Raw genomic sequence first — 16379 nt, 5'->3', positions numbered from 1 at the left:
TGGAATTTATTCTGCATGTTTCAGTACTTAGAATACTCCAACAGATAGTGCCTACACACTTTCAATTAACTCTGAGCTTCCATCGGTCTGCTTTAGCTTGTTAACGCAGGTTTTTATGGTGGTATACACACTCCAAGGCATTATTCGTGGTAGAAATGCAAAGCTTATTAATCTATCAATCTGAAATGTCTTACAGGAGCATAGCAACGCTATAGTAACAGGAAGCATTGAGGAAATACAGGTTATGGTTAGTTTATTTCACTATCCAAATTGTCCCGGGTTCAGTGGGACAGTCCAATATTCGGGATTTTGACACTCTGTTCCAGGTTTCTTCACAGACGCCAGGTAATTAATTAACCCAAAGAAGCGAAGCATCACTAGATGTGTTTATTGTTTGTTAAGTGCATTCAGAGCAATCAGCCAATGTTTATACTGCTTTACAAAAGCTGTAAGCATGTGTCCCTGACTTGGCCCATTCAGGGATGCAAGATATTCTGAATTTTAAATTGAGTAATGTTCCATACTACTTCTCTGGGAAATTTCCACACTAGCTGAACAGTATGATTGTTCCAGCTGTCTCCGCCACATAAAAATGAAATGCAGCCCACCTACAGCATTTTACATAAAAAGGAGGTAGGTTGAGCAGCCTGCTGGTATACAGCTCCACATAAGTGGAATAATTTCACTATGCTTCATTTATCCCATTTTATCCCCTAAACATTATTCTTGGTAATGAAGTTTATCAATAAAGATATAAAATATGGGTGTGAAATGCACCCCTAAACTATGAGCTATGGGTGTCTTAAAACTGTATCCACAGGAACAAAAGCATAAGCAGGGGGGGGGGGGGAATCTTTCACTATGCTTCATTTATCCCATTTTATCCCCTAAACATTATTCTTGGTAATGAAGTTTATCAATAAAGATATAAAATATGGGTGTGAAATGCACCCCTAAACTATGAGCTATGGGTGTCTTAAAACTGTATCCACAGGAACAAAAGCATAAATCACATTATTGATTCATACATCTTGTACAGGATTCATTTGTTTTTAAGCTGAACACTAGTTGTGTGTATACAAACATGCCAAAATGCACGTGAAAAATGGGAAAGTACAATCGTTTTGCTGTGATGCCGTATGTCTAAAAGCATCATAAAACCACTAAAGGGGTTTTTGTTTGTCCACTGAATAGATATGCTAAATGCATTCTCTGGAGTGCATCTATATCCCATTGTGTATTTATTGTGTGTTTTGCAATAATTTCCTGTGGGCCACAATGAATCATGCGTCTCCAGAATTAAAAAAATGAGTTTACACACTCTAATGAGATGTATAACTATGCCTGACAAAATACTGATTATATTGGATTTAAATTAGCCACAATATTATGACAAAGTGTGTGTTCTAATTTGTCTGTTAAAAACTCAATGAGTAAAACGCAGTGAAAAGAAGCCATCTTGCATTCTGGAAAATTGAAATATTTCCCAGTATTTGTGGGACATAGGAATGCATTCTTAGATTTTCAATATATATCCATTAGTCCTTGCCAATGCTAAATTGCATTCTACTATTTTATCTGATTATATACGCTTCTGTCTGTGAACACACCTATGTCTTTCCCCCCTCTAATTTGTAAAGTTCTCTGAATTAGAGCACCTAAAAATAACTACAAAATAAATAAAATGTCACCTTTTCCTCTGCCACTCAAAAGTGTTAGTCATCGAAATTTTGTTCAAAGTAAAGATGAGGCGTAAGCCATACTTTTCCAACATTAACCAAACTGCGACAACAAAACCCCATTTGGTCTGACAAAACGTTAGTACCCCATCATGCGGGGGAAAAAAAAATACAGAATGAAGGGATACAAAGTTAGAGAACAAAAAGTAGATGAGGACATTCAGATACGCATCTCTGGAAGTTCTAGTCTGGTATTGCTTATCCAAATTAACAAAGCAAATATAAACACATTACACCAGCTAATCCTACATTTTATTTACCGTTCTAAAATACTATTGAGGAAATGGGTGCCCATAGACAAGATAAAAGTCATAGACTAGACTTTATGGTTTTGTACGGTTAACTTCTTGCCTGAACAAAAAGAAGTTATCTGTTGAAAGAGGATTTATGCTCACTGTACTAAAAATAGGAGATAGCAGAATTGGCGTAGTTGAGCTCATTAAAATAAATTCAATTTTAAAATATAATATTCATATAAATAGAAAGTTTTGGAACAGCACACTTGCCATTAGTGTTAGAATTCTGCTCACATAGCAGCCAAAACTTCAAACATGAGTTATAACGTTTTGACTGCACATTTTACTGTTACATACAAACCAGGTAGAAAACCTCCGTTAATAGCCCATGGGTGGTCGGAGTAATTGCTATTCTTATAGTTCACTGTAATTTGAAAAACATACCTCTGCCGAGTGGCCAGACCTCCCTGGCTGAAGTGTTATATTTCTGATTGTTTACACTGAATATCATTTTTATTGTGCTTTTAAAGCTCACACAGATATTTGCAGAAACTTTTGAGTATGTGATCCTCTCAATACTCTTTCTTTTTGGCCACAACTAACTCAAATGGAGAAAATATATATCTATGTGTCACTGCATAGATATAGGTAAAATCTAATCTGAGCACCCCACCCCAACAGGAATCTCCACTGTAGGTGCCCCTTTGTAAGTGACTTGGTTTGTATGTAAAAGTAAAATGTGAAGCCAAAATGTTGTAACTCATGTTTAAATTGAGATCACAAGTAAGTTCCTCTCTCTTTCTCCTCATATATGTAGATGTAAAGGGCATTAAACAAGATAACTGTTAAAGTGAAATTAATGCATTATCAGTTCACTGTAATTAGCTTTTAAACCATGTACTACAAACATGATTACAATTTTGTATATTAAGAGAGTTAGCCAAATCAGCAGGGCCCACACCACCTTATGTTTCTGTATGCTCAACTTGTCTTGTTCAAACTACTTGTATGTCTGTCTGTGGAATATGTTAATGCTCATTGTAAAAATAAAAATAATAAGCCACTATCATAGCGGTAAAGACTACATATATGGATTCACATTACAGAAGGGGGTTTGAAGTCACAGTTAACTTCTATACCTAAGTAGCAGCATAGGACTTAAAATTGTAACCTTGGTGTACAGTATGTCTGTGAATGCAGAATACAATTTTAACTTGAATATTATTATACCTACGTCAAGCCAACGATATTATCCACACATTTTCTGTAAGCAATTTCGCACGTATTGATGTAATGCTTTCTTCAAAGACCGTGAAGAGGACATTTTTACAATGGTACTAAAGCCCATTAATGTATATATGCCGTTCACCGACACGCGCTGTGTACTCTTAAAATAAATAAATAAAATATTTATCAGTCTTTCTACATTGAGAGTCTCTCCAGAGATTGGCTGATCGGCTCTCATTTCCGCTTTCTCCAGATTACTGGCAGATAAGAGCGTTCACTGTGATAATTAGAAGCAGGAAACCAAAAGTACCATCTGTTAGTGACACACAGCTGCCCACTTGGCGTCATAATCAGAAAAAAATGTGAGTGGCATCAAAGGAACATTAGCCAGATAAGGAGATAAGGATTGCTTTGAAACAAAGGTTTTAGACAGACATTTGCTAAACTGGTCTTTACAGCAGTCAGAAGTAATGTTCCCCCGTGTCAGTTTGCACACGTTGTACGGATTAGATGCTAGCACACCCAGAAAATATTTTGTAACAAACACATCCGATCCAATTACCATATCATTCTTTCTTTAAAGATGTAGCCAACAGACTCTTTCTTCCTTGTGCCTATGTTCGGTGCCCCTCTATTCTTCCATTTCTCATTAGGCAAGTCATACAAAGAATCTCACATTAATATCCAGTGTTACACACCATCCTCGCCACACGTATATTACTCTTAAATAGAAGCAGTAATCTGGGAGTCTATGAACTCCTTGTAGAACTATTTGCCACAATGGAGACGGCAGGAGAGAGTTTCAGTCCCTCACCATTTGCCTACTGGAGTTATAATTAATGTGGGAAATTTACACTAAATATTATCATGAGCTGCAAGTTATTGACCAAAAACATTAAAGGAAACCGGTCACTAGAACTTAAAACTTGATTAATCCTATGGTTTATCCATACACTGCTTAAAATGTCTATTTTTTTATTATTTTAATTTTTTTCCAGTGATGCATGTTGATTCATTTTACAATGACCCTTTATTAATTTTCCCCTAGCACCTCCATTTTGGGGGCGATGTCAGAGAAATTATGTTTACAATGACATGCTATTCTTGGTCATCGGAGCTATGTACTTGCGACAGCGCTTCTTTCTCATGTCATAAATTGGTGACATTCTAATTGGTGCAGCTTGCTGAACCCACCTTACCCACCACTGTTCTGAATTACGGTCTCTGCCCAGAAGTGAAAGTTACACAGCTACCGTCAAACGGTACATGCACCGGGATTTACGAGTAATGTAAGCTCAGCAAGCAGGATTATAGAAGGTCGACACCGGCACAGACAGGAGAGAGCTGTCACAGGTGCAGATTTGTGATGACAGGGACATCATCTCTCTTTGAACGCAGACTAGGCTTTCTAGTGAGCGTATTCTCCGTGAGATAAAGGCTGATCCCGACTCAGATCACACAAAATGGAGGTACCGGAAGAAAGATGACAGTCCAAATATATATATATATATATATATTTACATATGATTACACATGTGATACACATTCCATATGATTCATTGAACCTCGCTTTCATCCTTTCACCTTCCAATCAACTAATGTATATTTAAATGTAATGAGTTACACTATCAAATTGTCTTGAGAAAAGTCCCTGGAGGACTGAAACATTGACACCATTTACTGGAGATTTGATGCTTTGAATAAACAGCACGATTTGAAATAAAAAAGTCCTGTGAGTGCACTTCAAACAAGGATTTATATATATTTCTTGGTATATATATATATATATATATTATAAACAATATGCGTAATAAGAAAATAGAATTTTAAGAAAATAGAATTTTAAGAAGTACATGCAGAAAACAAATGATTAATAAAGCATTAGATTTTTGTTAAAGTTTTCCTTTTAACCCCTTAAGGACACATGACATGTGTGACATGTCATGATTCCCTTTTATTCCAGAAGTTTGGTCCTTAAGGGGTTAATGGATTAACAATGCTTATGCCTAGATAGACAAAGATAGTAATACATCTTCTGTGTATGTACATTTTCTTCATATTCATTGGGACAGATTGTTCCTTTTCATGGGACTCACTACAGTAATGATAAGAACATTAGGGGGCTGTTTACAGTTAGTTCAGCTAAAAATAAAATCTATTACAATCTGAATAAAAAGCTTTCAACACAACAACCAGGTTTGAAGTATAAAATTGATTTTCACGTAAGTGCCTACGTTATAATATTATATGATGGCGATAAACGCAGTAGTGGACTTCTTCATTAGGAGACAAAAAGGGACATTTATTGATGAGGCAGCTTCACACTTTGCTAGGCTACATGGTAGGTTTACTTTGGTTAGATGACTAATAAGCTGAAGCAAATCATTAAAATTAAACTTTAACTGCTGAAATGCCAATTGATCGCCAAACACATATCCGTAATGTTAGGAACTCGTATTGATTAACTTGTTGAGTACACGTAGAGCATAAAACTAACAATGCTTTTTGCAGCCATATGTCACACATAATGACCACGGATTTAAACATTCAGCACTTGTAAATCAGCCATACGGTCAAATCTTGAAGGATTATCCTAACTTTAAAAATGGGCTGAAATCCTGTAGAATAGACACATTTCACTTAAGAATGCAAAATAAATTAAAAAAACAAACAGCTATAACAGGAAACTTTGGCAGGCAAAATTATTTTGTAAGATACAACTTGCCTGGTTTCTTCAAAAAATAGGGTTTCTTAAATAGTATCTCCATAGAGTTATTTATTACATAATTAAGAACCAGTCATATTTGTATATATTTTTTTCAGCTTCCATGGCAGACTTGCAATTTAAATTGTAAAGGCCATACCTATTATTGAAAAACATGGGACATTATTGGGGCAAGATGGTAAACTCTGAGGAAGCACTCTTTTGATGGAAAGATCAGAAAAACTAATTTTTGGAATTTTAGAAAATCAGAACGTAACAGGAACACTATAGTCACCTAAATTACTTTAGCTAAATAAGGCAGTTTTAGTGTATAGATCATTCCCCTGCAATTTCAGTGCTCAATTCACTGTCATTTAGGAGTTAAATCACTTTGTTTCTGTTTATGCAGCCCTAGCCACACCTCCACTGGCTATGATTGACAGAGCATGCATGAAAAAAAAAAACACAGTAATTTTACTTACCGTAAATTCCTTTTTTCTTAGTATAGTGGCAGTACTCACAAGTGGGATGTTCCTTCCGTTGTTGGACAAGAAGCTCCCCCTTCTTTGAATTTTATATCTGTGCTCCGCCTGCTGCCTCTATAAAACCTGCAAGATCGAATCACCCGCCAGTAATAAAAAAGAACCAAACGGAGACTGAATAATGCAAAAAAACATTTAATCCAAATGATAGAGGAGGGAAACCCAGTACTGCCACTATACTAAGAAAAAAGGAATTTACGGTAAGTAAATTTACTGTTTTTCCCTTCGTATAGTGGCAGTACTCACAAGTGGGATATAGCAAGATCCCTGTAACCAAACAAAAGGGTGGGGACTCAGCAGGCCACAGCTTGCAGCACCTTACGCCCAAAAGCAGCCTCAGATGATGAAAATATGTCCAGCCTATAATGCTTGATGAAGGTATGCAAGGAAGACCAAGTAGCCGCTTTGCAGATGTCTTCAGGTGATGCCGCTGCCCTTTCAGCCCAGGAGGTCGCCATAGCCCTCGTGGAATGAGCTTTCAACGGGAATCTGAGAGGAATCCCTTTGGAGTGATAAGCCAACTTGCTGGTATTTGTAAGCCATCTAGCCAGAGAGGGTCCGGAAACAGCACGACCCTTGTACTTGCCTTGAAAGTAGACAAAGATGATCTGAGGATCTAAACCCCTGAGTCTTCTGAAGGTAGATCTTCAGGGATCTTCTAACATCCAGGAGATGCCACTTTCTTTCCAGATCCGATGTAGGAGATTGACAAAAGGACGGCAGAATAATAGGTTGGTTAATCGCAGCACTAGAGATAACCTTAGGCAAAAAAGAAGGCCTGGGGTGCAGGACCACTTTTTCTTGATGGAATATGGTGAACTCCGGAGAAGATGACAGAGCTCGGATCTCACCAATTCTCCTAGCGGAGGTGATAGCCACCAGGAAAGCCGTCTTGAAGGTCAGCAGCTTGATGGGGACCTGATTCAATGGTTCAAACGGTGGTTCACAAAGGGCTTGAAGAACCAGAGACAAATCCCAGGTAGGAAAAGGCACTAATCTGGGAGGCATCTTCAACCGTATGGACTTAATAAACCTGCGTACAAGCATGTTTGAGGCAATGTCACTAACCAGGAAGTGACTTAGAGCCGAAATCTGGCCCTTGAGTGTAGAGACCCCTAGGCCGGCTTCAAAACCATCCTGCAAAAAGGAAAGGATATCCGGGATAGATGTTCTGGCAGGATCCGAACCCCGCAGAGAACTTTGAGTTTCATCTTGAATTTCATCCAGACCCTGAAATAGATTCTCGAAGTGGACAAGCGGACAGAAGATAACAAAACGTCACATAAATGTTCTGAAAGACCATGTCCCTGAAGGATCATCCTTGCAGCAACCATGCCGTCAGGCGAAACATTTCCAGGGTTTCTACGGGAAGAGTCACATTCTCTAATATGGTGGAAGAGATTGGGAGAGACCAACGTGAGATGGTCATATTTTCCACTTCTGAGAACCAACTTCTGTTTGGCCAGAAGGGTAGGACTGCTAGAATTCTTGCCTTCTCCCATCTTATCTTCTGAACAATCCGGGGGATAAGAGCGACAGGAGGGAAAATATAAGCCATGTTGAAGTTCCAAGGGATCGAAAGACCGTCCAGGACATCTGGGTAATCTCCTGCTTGGAGAGAAGCAAATCTCTGTACTTTTCGGTTTCTCCTTGTTGCCAACAAGTCTATCTCTGGCCTGCCGAAGCGGGAAACTAGCTCCAAGAAAACCTGGTTTGATAGCGCCCAGTCTGCCTGAGACCAATGACTTCTGCTGAGGTCGTCTGCAATAACGTTTAGAGACCCTTTGATATGGGTAGCTGAGATTGCGAGAAGATTGGCTTGGGCCCAAGACATTATACGGTAGCAGAGATCTTGGAGAGCTTTTACCTTCGTGCCTCCTTGGCGATTTAAATAAGCCACTGTGGTGGCATTGTCCGACTGAATCCTCACCGTCTGATTGGCGATGACTGACCCGAAGGACACCAGTGCCCTCCAAACCGCTTGTAATTCCCTGAAATTTGAGGAAGCGCCTGCTTCTTCCTTGTTCCAAAGACCTTGATGAAAATGAGAACCGAGATGGGCGCCCCAACCAGTCTGGGAAGCATCTGTGGTTATCGTAATCCACTGTTTTTGTGCAAATGATAGGCCTTTTGAAATGTTGCTCCTGTCTCTCCACCAGTTTAGCTGCTTTTTCACCATTTCGGATAGGTGGAAGGGAGAGTCTAGATCTTCCTGTTTTCGAGTCCATTGTGAAAGAATGTCCCATTGCAATGGTTTTGATTCTGCCTTTGCCCAGGCCACTGCTGGGATTGCAGAAGTGAGAAGGTCTAGCAACCTCATAGCATCCCTGATTGAGCTTAGGTTTTTCTGCAGCTTTGATACGGCTTTTAAGATCCTCCTTTGTTTCTCTATTGGCAGAAACAGAGACAGGGACTGTGATTCTACCCGAAGACCCAAGAATTCCAGACTCTGTGACGGATTCAATTTGGATTTTTTTAGGTTCAGGATCCAACCGTGATCTTCCAAAACCCTCATCGTAATTTTGAGATGATTTTTTAGCAGTTGTTTCGAATTGGCTTTCAAGAACCAATCGTCCAGGTATGGAACAATCGAGATACCTTTCAGACGTAAGACTGCTGCTACAGGTGCCAGGATCTTCGTAAAAACTCGAGGGGCTGAAGACAGGCCAAAGGGTAGAGCCTTGAATTGCAAATGGAGAATCCTTCGCTTTCTTGTTAGAACCGCAAACCTGAGAAACTTCCGGGAAGATTCTGAAAACCGATACATGTAGATAAGCATCTTTAAATCTAACTTTGCCATGTGATCTCCTTTTTGTAAAATGTGCGTTACCGACAGAATACTTTCCATGCGGAACTTTTGGTACGGTATGCAGGTGTTGACTTGTTTTAGGTCTAGTATCGGCCGAAAGGATCCATCTGGTTTCTGAACCAGGAACAGGCGGGAGTAAACACCCTGAAATTCCCAACGTTTGGGTACCTTCTCTACCACACCTTTTCTTAAAAGAAGAAGAGCTTCTGTTAGGAGTGCTTCTGTTTTTTTCCTTGAAGGATAGTCCGATAGCAGGAAGGAAGGTTGTGGTCTTGTTGAAAACTTTATTCTGTAACCTTCTGAAATTGTTCTTATAATCCACCCATTTGATGTACTCTTTTTCCATTCGTGGGCAAAGAACCAAAGGCGGCGTCCTACTCTTTTGGCGTCCAAAACTTCCTCTTTTTGTCTTGCCTGTTGGATTCTTGTCTAGACCACTGGCTGCTGTTTCCACCTTGTTTTTGAAACCTTCGAAACCGCCCTTGGTAACGAAAGGACCGCTGACCCTTATACTGAAATCGTTTAAATCCCTGTTTTCTTGATTCCAGAGGCAGGGCTTTCTTTGTGTCCGACATCTGTTTAATAATGTCTTCCAAAGGTGTTCCAAAGAGTTTGTTCCTCTCAAAGGGTAATTCACACAAGGCAGCCTTGGATGCTGAATCAGCTGTCCATGTACGTAGCCAAAGAGCTCTTCTGGCCACTGACGACAACCCCATAATTCTTGCTGCTAAACGCATAGACTCATCAGAGGCATCCAAAAGATATTCATTAGATAATTTCAGTAGGAACATAAGATGGGAAGGATCTGCATCTGATTTTCCCATAAGAGACTCTTCCAGTGCCTGTAGCCAAACGCTCTGAGCCCTGAGAACCGCTGAACCTGCAATACCGGCTCTGCATTGGTATCCTGCGGCCTGAAATATTCTTCTACATGAAGTTTCGGCTCGTTTGTCCATTGGGTCTTTAAGTCCTGAGACTTCGCCAATGGGTATAGTGGTTTTCTTAGACAGCTGGGCAATCTGAATATCTACTTTAGGAAGATCTTCCCACTTTTCTTCCGACTGTAGCTTGAACAGCAGCTTAAATTGTTTAGAAATAAATGCACGTCTTTCAGGATTCTTCCATTCTCTATGAAGGAGATCCAAGATTTTAGGTGACATCGGGAAACCTTTAACCTTACCCTTGGTAGGTTCTGTTTCTTGTACCGCTGATGTTACTTCTTTAATAATTTTTTTCAGCTCTTCTGGTGGGAAGCCCTCCTCCACACTGGAAGCTAGGCTGGAAATATCAGAAGGCGAAGAAGGAGAGCATTCTCCTGAAGAAACGTCAGACACCGAAGGAGATCTATTCCTCCCCCGTTTCTTAGGCTTCTCTTGTATTGCCGGTTCTTTCTTCACAGAATCTTTAAAAGACTCAAACGTCTGGGACAAATTTTCCTGAAACCAGCCCAGGAAGGATGCCATATCCGTCTGCTTAGCTTTCTCTAGCAACTCTGCAGAGCACTGATTAAACGTCTTTTTGCGACATCCGTCAGGTAGAGGTACAGCACATTCCAGACAACATAGGTGCTTAGATTTGCTTGTGGCTTTTTTAGGGACAGATGCTGACATCTTGTCTTTATCCGCTTTGTCCGGAGAAATAGGACTGGACATATCTGTGGATCAAAAAATAAATATATAAGAAGAAATAGAAGCATGCATAAAAGTAGATGAATAAAAGGAGAGATTCATTGTTAAATCTCACCTTAAATCACCTTATGTCCGTGTAGGAGGGCTGGTGACACGGAGAACCAGAACTGTACACCCACCCTTGGGGTCAGAAAGGTTCTGCACAGTTTAAATACCAAATTTAAAAAATTTTAAAATTTGGCGCCAAAACTCCGGTTTCGCGCATGCGCAGTAGCGCGATTCCGTGTTTTGGTGGAACGCAAACGCCTCCCAGCGTGCGTTCCACCACTGTGCGCATGCGTAATGAGGAGGACCACCCGGGAACTCATCTAGAAGCCACAAAAGGGAAGTGCCCGGTCGCGTTCCGTAACGCTAGACCGGAAGTACCGCCACTCAGATCCCACCCGGGGAGCTATCGGGCAATTGCCTCCCCGATCAGCAGCCTGTGCTGATCGCACCTTTCTCCACCGGAACTGGGGAACCTGTCCGTCCCGTTTGGCGGGACAAGAAGAACTGGGGGGTGATTCGATCTTGCAGGTTTTATAGAGGCAGCAGGCGGAGCACAGCTATAAAATTCAAAGAAGGGGGAGCTTCTTGTCCAACAACGGAAGGAACATCCCACTTGTGAGTACTGCCACTATACGAAGGGAAAAACTGGTTTCACTTTCAAACAGATGTAATTTACCTTAAATAATTGTATTTAAATCTCTAAATTGAACTTTAATCACATACAGGAGGCTCTTGCAGGGTCTAGCAAGCTATTAACATAGCAGGGGATAAGAAAATCTTCATTAAACAGAACTTGCAATAAAGAAAGCCTAAATAGGGCTCTCTTTACAGGAAGTGTTTATGGAAGGCTGTGCAAGTCACATGCAGGGAGGTGTGACTAGGGTTCATAAACAAAGGGATTTAACTCCTAAATGGCAGAGGATTGAGCAGTGAGGCTGCAGGGGCATGTTCTATACACCAAAACTGCTTCATTAAGCTAAAGTTGTTCAGGTGACTATAGTGTCCCTTTAATGAGAAGTAGCCAACACTTGATACTGTAACGGTTTATTTCACAGACGGTAGACTTATTAAACCAGTAATGATGAGCTGACTAGCTTACGGAGCATCATAGGAAATGTTGATCACAAAAAACCTGCCATGCCAAGGTTGGAAAATCTGTAATTAAATCATCCTCAATTAAATGTTCAATAGCAGACTAAAACGCAGACTTAATGAACACCCAATGCACAGTGCCAATTAATCATCTCTAGTCATAAGGGCCAGGAAGGTTAGATATATTTCCAGTGAATATTCAAATTCTCATGCCTCTGACATTTGTTTGATTTCAGGAAACACATAGGCTAAGTGGCTTTTCAGGAAACACGCGAGTTTACAGTGAAGTACACGGCATTTTGCTTCCTGTATGGATGGAAGAAAGAATTGAGTCATAGTACAATGCTATGAATGCCTCACCACACCTTGCTCTTGAGTAAGCAAATATAAGAAGTTGGGCGGAATATGCTTTGTCACGGACTATTTCTTCTTTAATTCCAAGGATTTTAAAGTAATTAGTCAGTTTTATAAAAAAAAAAAAAAAAAAAAAAAAATTAAAACGTTTGTGCTTGCTAATATTGTAAATCCCTACAGATATATCACAGACATAAAAAAGTGAAACTATTGTCAACACAAATTTACAGAAAATAAAACGTGAGTGTGCAATATTATATAAATTGGATAATGCAAATAAAAAGAAAAAAAAAAAGCATCTTTGATTTCTTAATTATTCATCACATCGCTAGCTATCACTACAAGAAACAATAGTGATCTAATCTAATCTGAATCACCTTTGATATGGGTTGATTTTACACAGAAGGACAGATTATGGCAAACACCATTAGTTTAGAATAAAGAAATACTATATTTCAGTAGACAGTAGTTCATAATATATTTCATGCAATATCGCGAAGAAGACTGTAACCAGGTTTGTAAGAATAACCTTTGTGTAAAAGTGATCTTATAAACGTGGTAAAGCCTGCTTAGCATTGATTGTCACTGTGATTCCAGCAAAGGAGAACGAATAAAAACAATTAGGCAAACAGATAAATAATGCACTCTTGAGTAAACAAATCATAAATTGTTAATCCAGTGTGCCAAGTACAATACAAACCATGTCAATATACATAAAGAGATTGGAGAAAATAAAGGAACCTTTCTTTGGTTTGGGAGATTTTAACAGTCTCTCAGGAAGAGGATAAGTCATATGAATTACAGTCACTATTAAAGCAGTGGTTATACTGCAGTTTGTGCAAGCACACACAAGAATCCTGCGGTCCCATAAAAGAAGAACTCCAGAGAGATCTGTGTACTACAGACAATCTCTTCCCATATTAATTGGTCAATTGAGTTCAGGTTTATTATCATAGAGGTAACATTAAAAACTGACAAGACGTTGATAAAAGTTTGTTCTTCGATTTAAGCATCTAAACAACGTAGCATCATTAAAAAAAAAAAAAAAAAAAATTCTGTGATTAGCTAATAACTGCAGTAATATTCAAAATTGTTCAATTAACTTGGAACCAGGCTGCATGCAAACTGATAGCAGGTGCAGTATGGCTGTTAGCAGTTTATAAAGCATTTCGCTCAGCTTTCGTGATGAGCAGGACGGATGCTGGGGAAAAACGACCTTTTCTATAGACCAGAATGATAAACTCCTGATTAATAGAACCTGTTCTGGTTTAATGGACAGTGACTACCTCCTACTGACAATCACTGTTCAAGTGCAGTAGGATCTTTAAAATATAAATATTAAAACATTACGGAATGGGGTGATGCTTTAAACATTGTTTCCATCTAAAAACACTGCTGTGTAGCAGCAGGATTTCTTGTGATACAGAAATATAGGAAGAAATGTTACAATGTTATTTGTGCTTATTTGCATAATTTCTGTGGCATTTCGGGAAATTATTTCAAAGCTGCTATGTCTGGGGCAAGTTTTTGGGTGGTTGTGTTTTATTACGTTTTTGTGCCCTCTGATTTTAATTTGCAGGTGATGAGAATACGAGTGCATTTATTTTACCAATTTTGTAAGCAATCTGAGCCAAGAAAAAAGGGGGAAAAGGTGTTTCTACATAAAAAAAAAAGCCTATGGAATGCATTAATGCAGTTGTGCAATTTTCCCTTTTAGTGGTAATGCACTTTTAGATAATTCTGTAATCCTTGCAAACAGATGTACAAATTATTTTGTTTCTGTAGCTGCATAATCTGGTATTACTCCTGTTTCCAATACATAAAAAGGCAGCCATGTTTTGCCCCGTTACGCCTTTACTTGCTCACGCAAGCTGATAATACACATTAGAGATTAACTCTTAAGAACATAATTGGTCTAAGATTAGGATGCTTCCTTTTCAAAAATACCATTGCCTCTTACATAGCAATTTCTCCTGCATGCGTACTGTACATTTTATACTAAGATATAATATGTGTTATAAATAATGTATAATAGCAGCAGGCTATGTATTTAAAACAAATACATTGAAGACACAATTGCACAGCAGTTTGTTTTGTTTTACCACCCAAATCTTATAGGCAGTTTGAGCCTAACTTAGTCTACTATATTTTTTACTTTGTTGCACTGCAGGTGCAGACTCAAGAGTGGCATGCACACATTGGGGACCTTACCCAAATTTCTATTGACTACATCAACATTTTGATCTTGGTTTTTCTACTGCAATTGCTTTTGCTTTACATATTTAGGATAAACTGGCTACCAAGTGTGACTTGACCACATATCCCTCATGTCTGTCCACTCATTTGCACAACATAATCATCCCACATTGCAGGTCTAGAAGAGCAGGGACTTGGAAAGACTGGCACCTATTTGATTATGGCTGTGTGGGAGACTAATATTTTTAGCATCTAGAACTCATTTGAGTAATAAGGAATTTTTCATTTTTTTCCCCCAAATATTGAGTTTTTCTCAAACCATACCTGTAACTAAAACGTATGAGAAAAAATATTTTTCAAAATCCAGCTGCTGTGACTGCACAAAATCGTAATTTTCAGGAAATTGTGGTACAATGAGCACTACGTTATGCTGCGGGTTTGATTTTTTTTAAAATTGTATTTCTATTAATTAGAACACTATTACATGCTTATATGAAAATAATTATTAGATGCAGCTATTGCCACCAATTTGCTAGATTTATGTTCTGTAAAATCTTCAACTTGTGCCAATTTATATTAAAATGGCTCAAAATTTCAACTCATCACTAATCCACTGAGAAGAGAAAATTCAGCCGCGGCACCCTTGGTAATTACGGTATGTCATTAATCCTCAAGGTTTGTAGTGGCCAGAAAATTTTAGCATAGGACTTGAAATTCTGAGACCTGCTATGACAACATGCTAACACTATGCCAGTTAAGTTGTATTGATTATCCCCAAAGGATGACTGTTGGCGAATGTGCGGCTCTCATACTACATATGAGCATATCTGGTGGTCATGCCCAAATATTAAGGTGAAAAGTTATTTACGAAAACCATTGGTAAGCAGATTCCTCAGGATCCTTGGTCATATCTCTCTTATCCAAACCTTCTAAACTACAGACATCCTTGGAATATAAATTGTTAAAGGACCACTCGAGTGCCAGGAAAACATACTCGTTTTCCTGGCACTAGAGTGCCCTGAGGGTGCTCCCACCCTCAGGGACCCACTCCCGCCGGGCTCTGGAAAGGGGAAAGTGTTTAAAACTTACCTTTTTCCAGCAGTGGGCGGAGAGCTCTCCTCCTCTGATCCTCCTCTTCTCCTCCCCGTCGGCTGAATGCGCGCGCATTCAGCCGGTCACATAGGAAAGCATTCATAATGCTTTCCTATGGACGCTTGCGTGCTCTCACTGTGATTTTCACAGTGAGAATCACGCAAGCGCCTCTAGCGGCTGTCAGTGAGACAGCCACTAGAGGAAATAGGGGAAGGCTTAACCCATTCACAAACATAGCAGTTTCTCTGAAACTGCTATGTTTATGAAAAAATGGGTTAATCCTAGAAGGACCTGGCACCCAGACCACTTCATTAAGCTGAAGTGGTCTGGGTGCCTAGAGTGGTCCTTTAACTAAAACCTACCTAAGAAGCTCATAGGGCTTTGGTTGAATCCTGGCTGCAAGTCTTCTTACATTTCATAAAATCATTCCCAAGACTAAAAACATTATGGCCACAGATAAACTAACAACGCTTCAAACAAATATTACAATATTTGCATTCATGGCTGCATTGTGGAGGGGTTTATGTCATGACCATTTATTGATCTTGGCATATTGTTTGCTAATTAACAGGGTAATTCACTAAACAATTTTTTAAAATTAATTTAGAATAGTAAAACTATAGCAAGAATACCTGTGATTGTAGAGGATTTGGATAATCTTTCCAGACCTGCTATTTTTACCTGGAAATTAATCTTGTCCATTCAGAAAAAA

General features: G+C 39.2%; 1 protein-coding gene across 3 annotated transcripts in view; it reads right to left on the bottom strand.

Moving 5' to 3' along the window:
• The window catches only part of CDK17 (cyclin dependent kinase 17), a 182584-nt gene that overhangs the window by 92490 nt on the left and 73715 nt on the right, over positions 1-16379 (bottom strand). The window lies entirely within an intron of this gene.

This window comes from Pelobates fuscus, chromosome 3 (genome assembly GCF_036172605.1).
Source record: "Pelobates fuscus isolate aPelFus1 chromosome 3, aPelFus1.pri, whole genome shotgun sequence".
In the NCBI taxonomy this organism is placed as follows: Eukaryota; Metazoa; Chordata; class Amphibia; order Anura; family Pelobatidae; genus Pelobates; species Pelobates fuscus.
The sequence above is the reverse complement of the archived record's forward strand: the minus strand, read 5'-3'. Positions and strand labels throughout refer to the sequence as shown.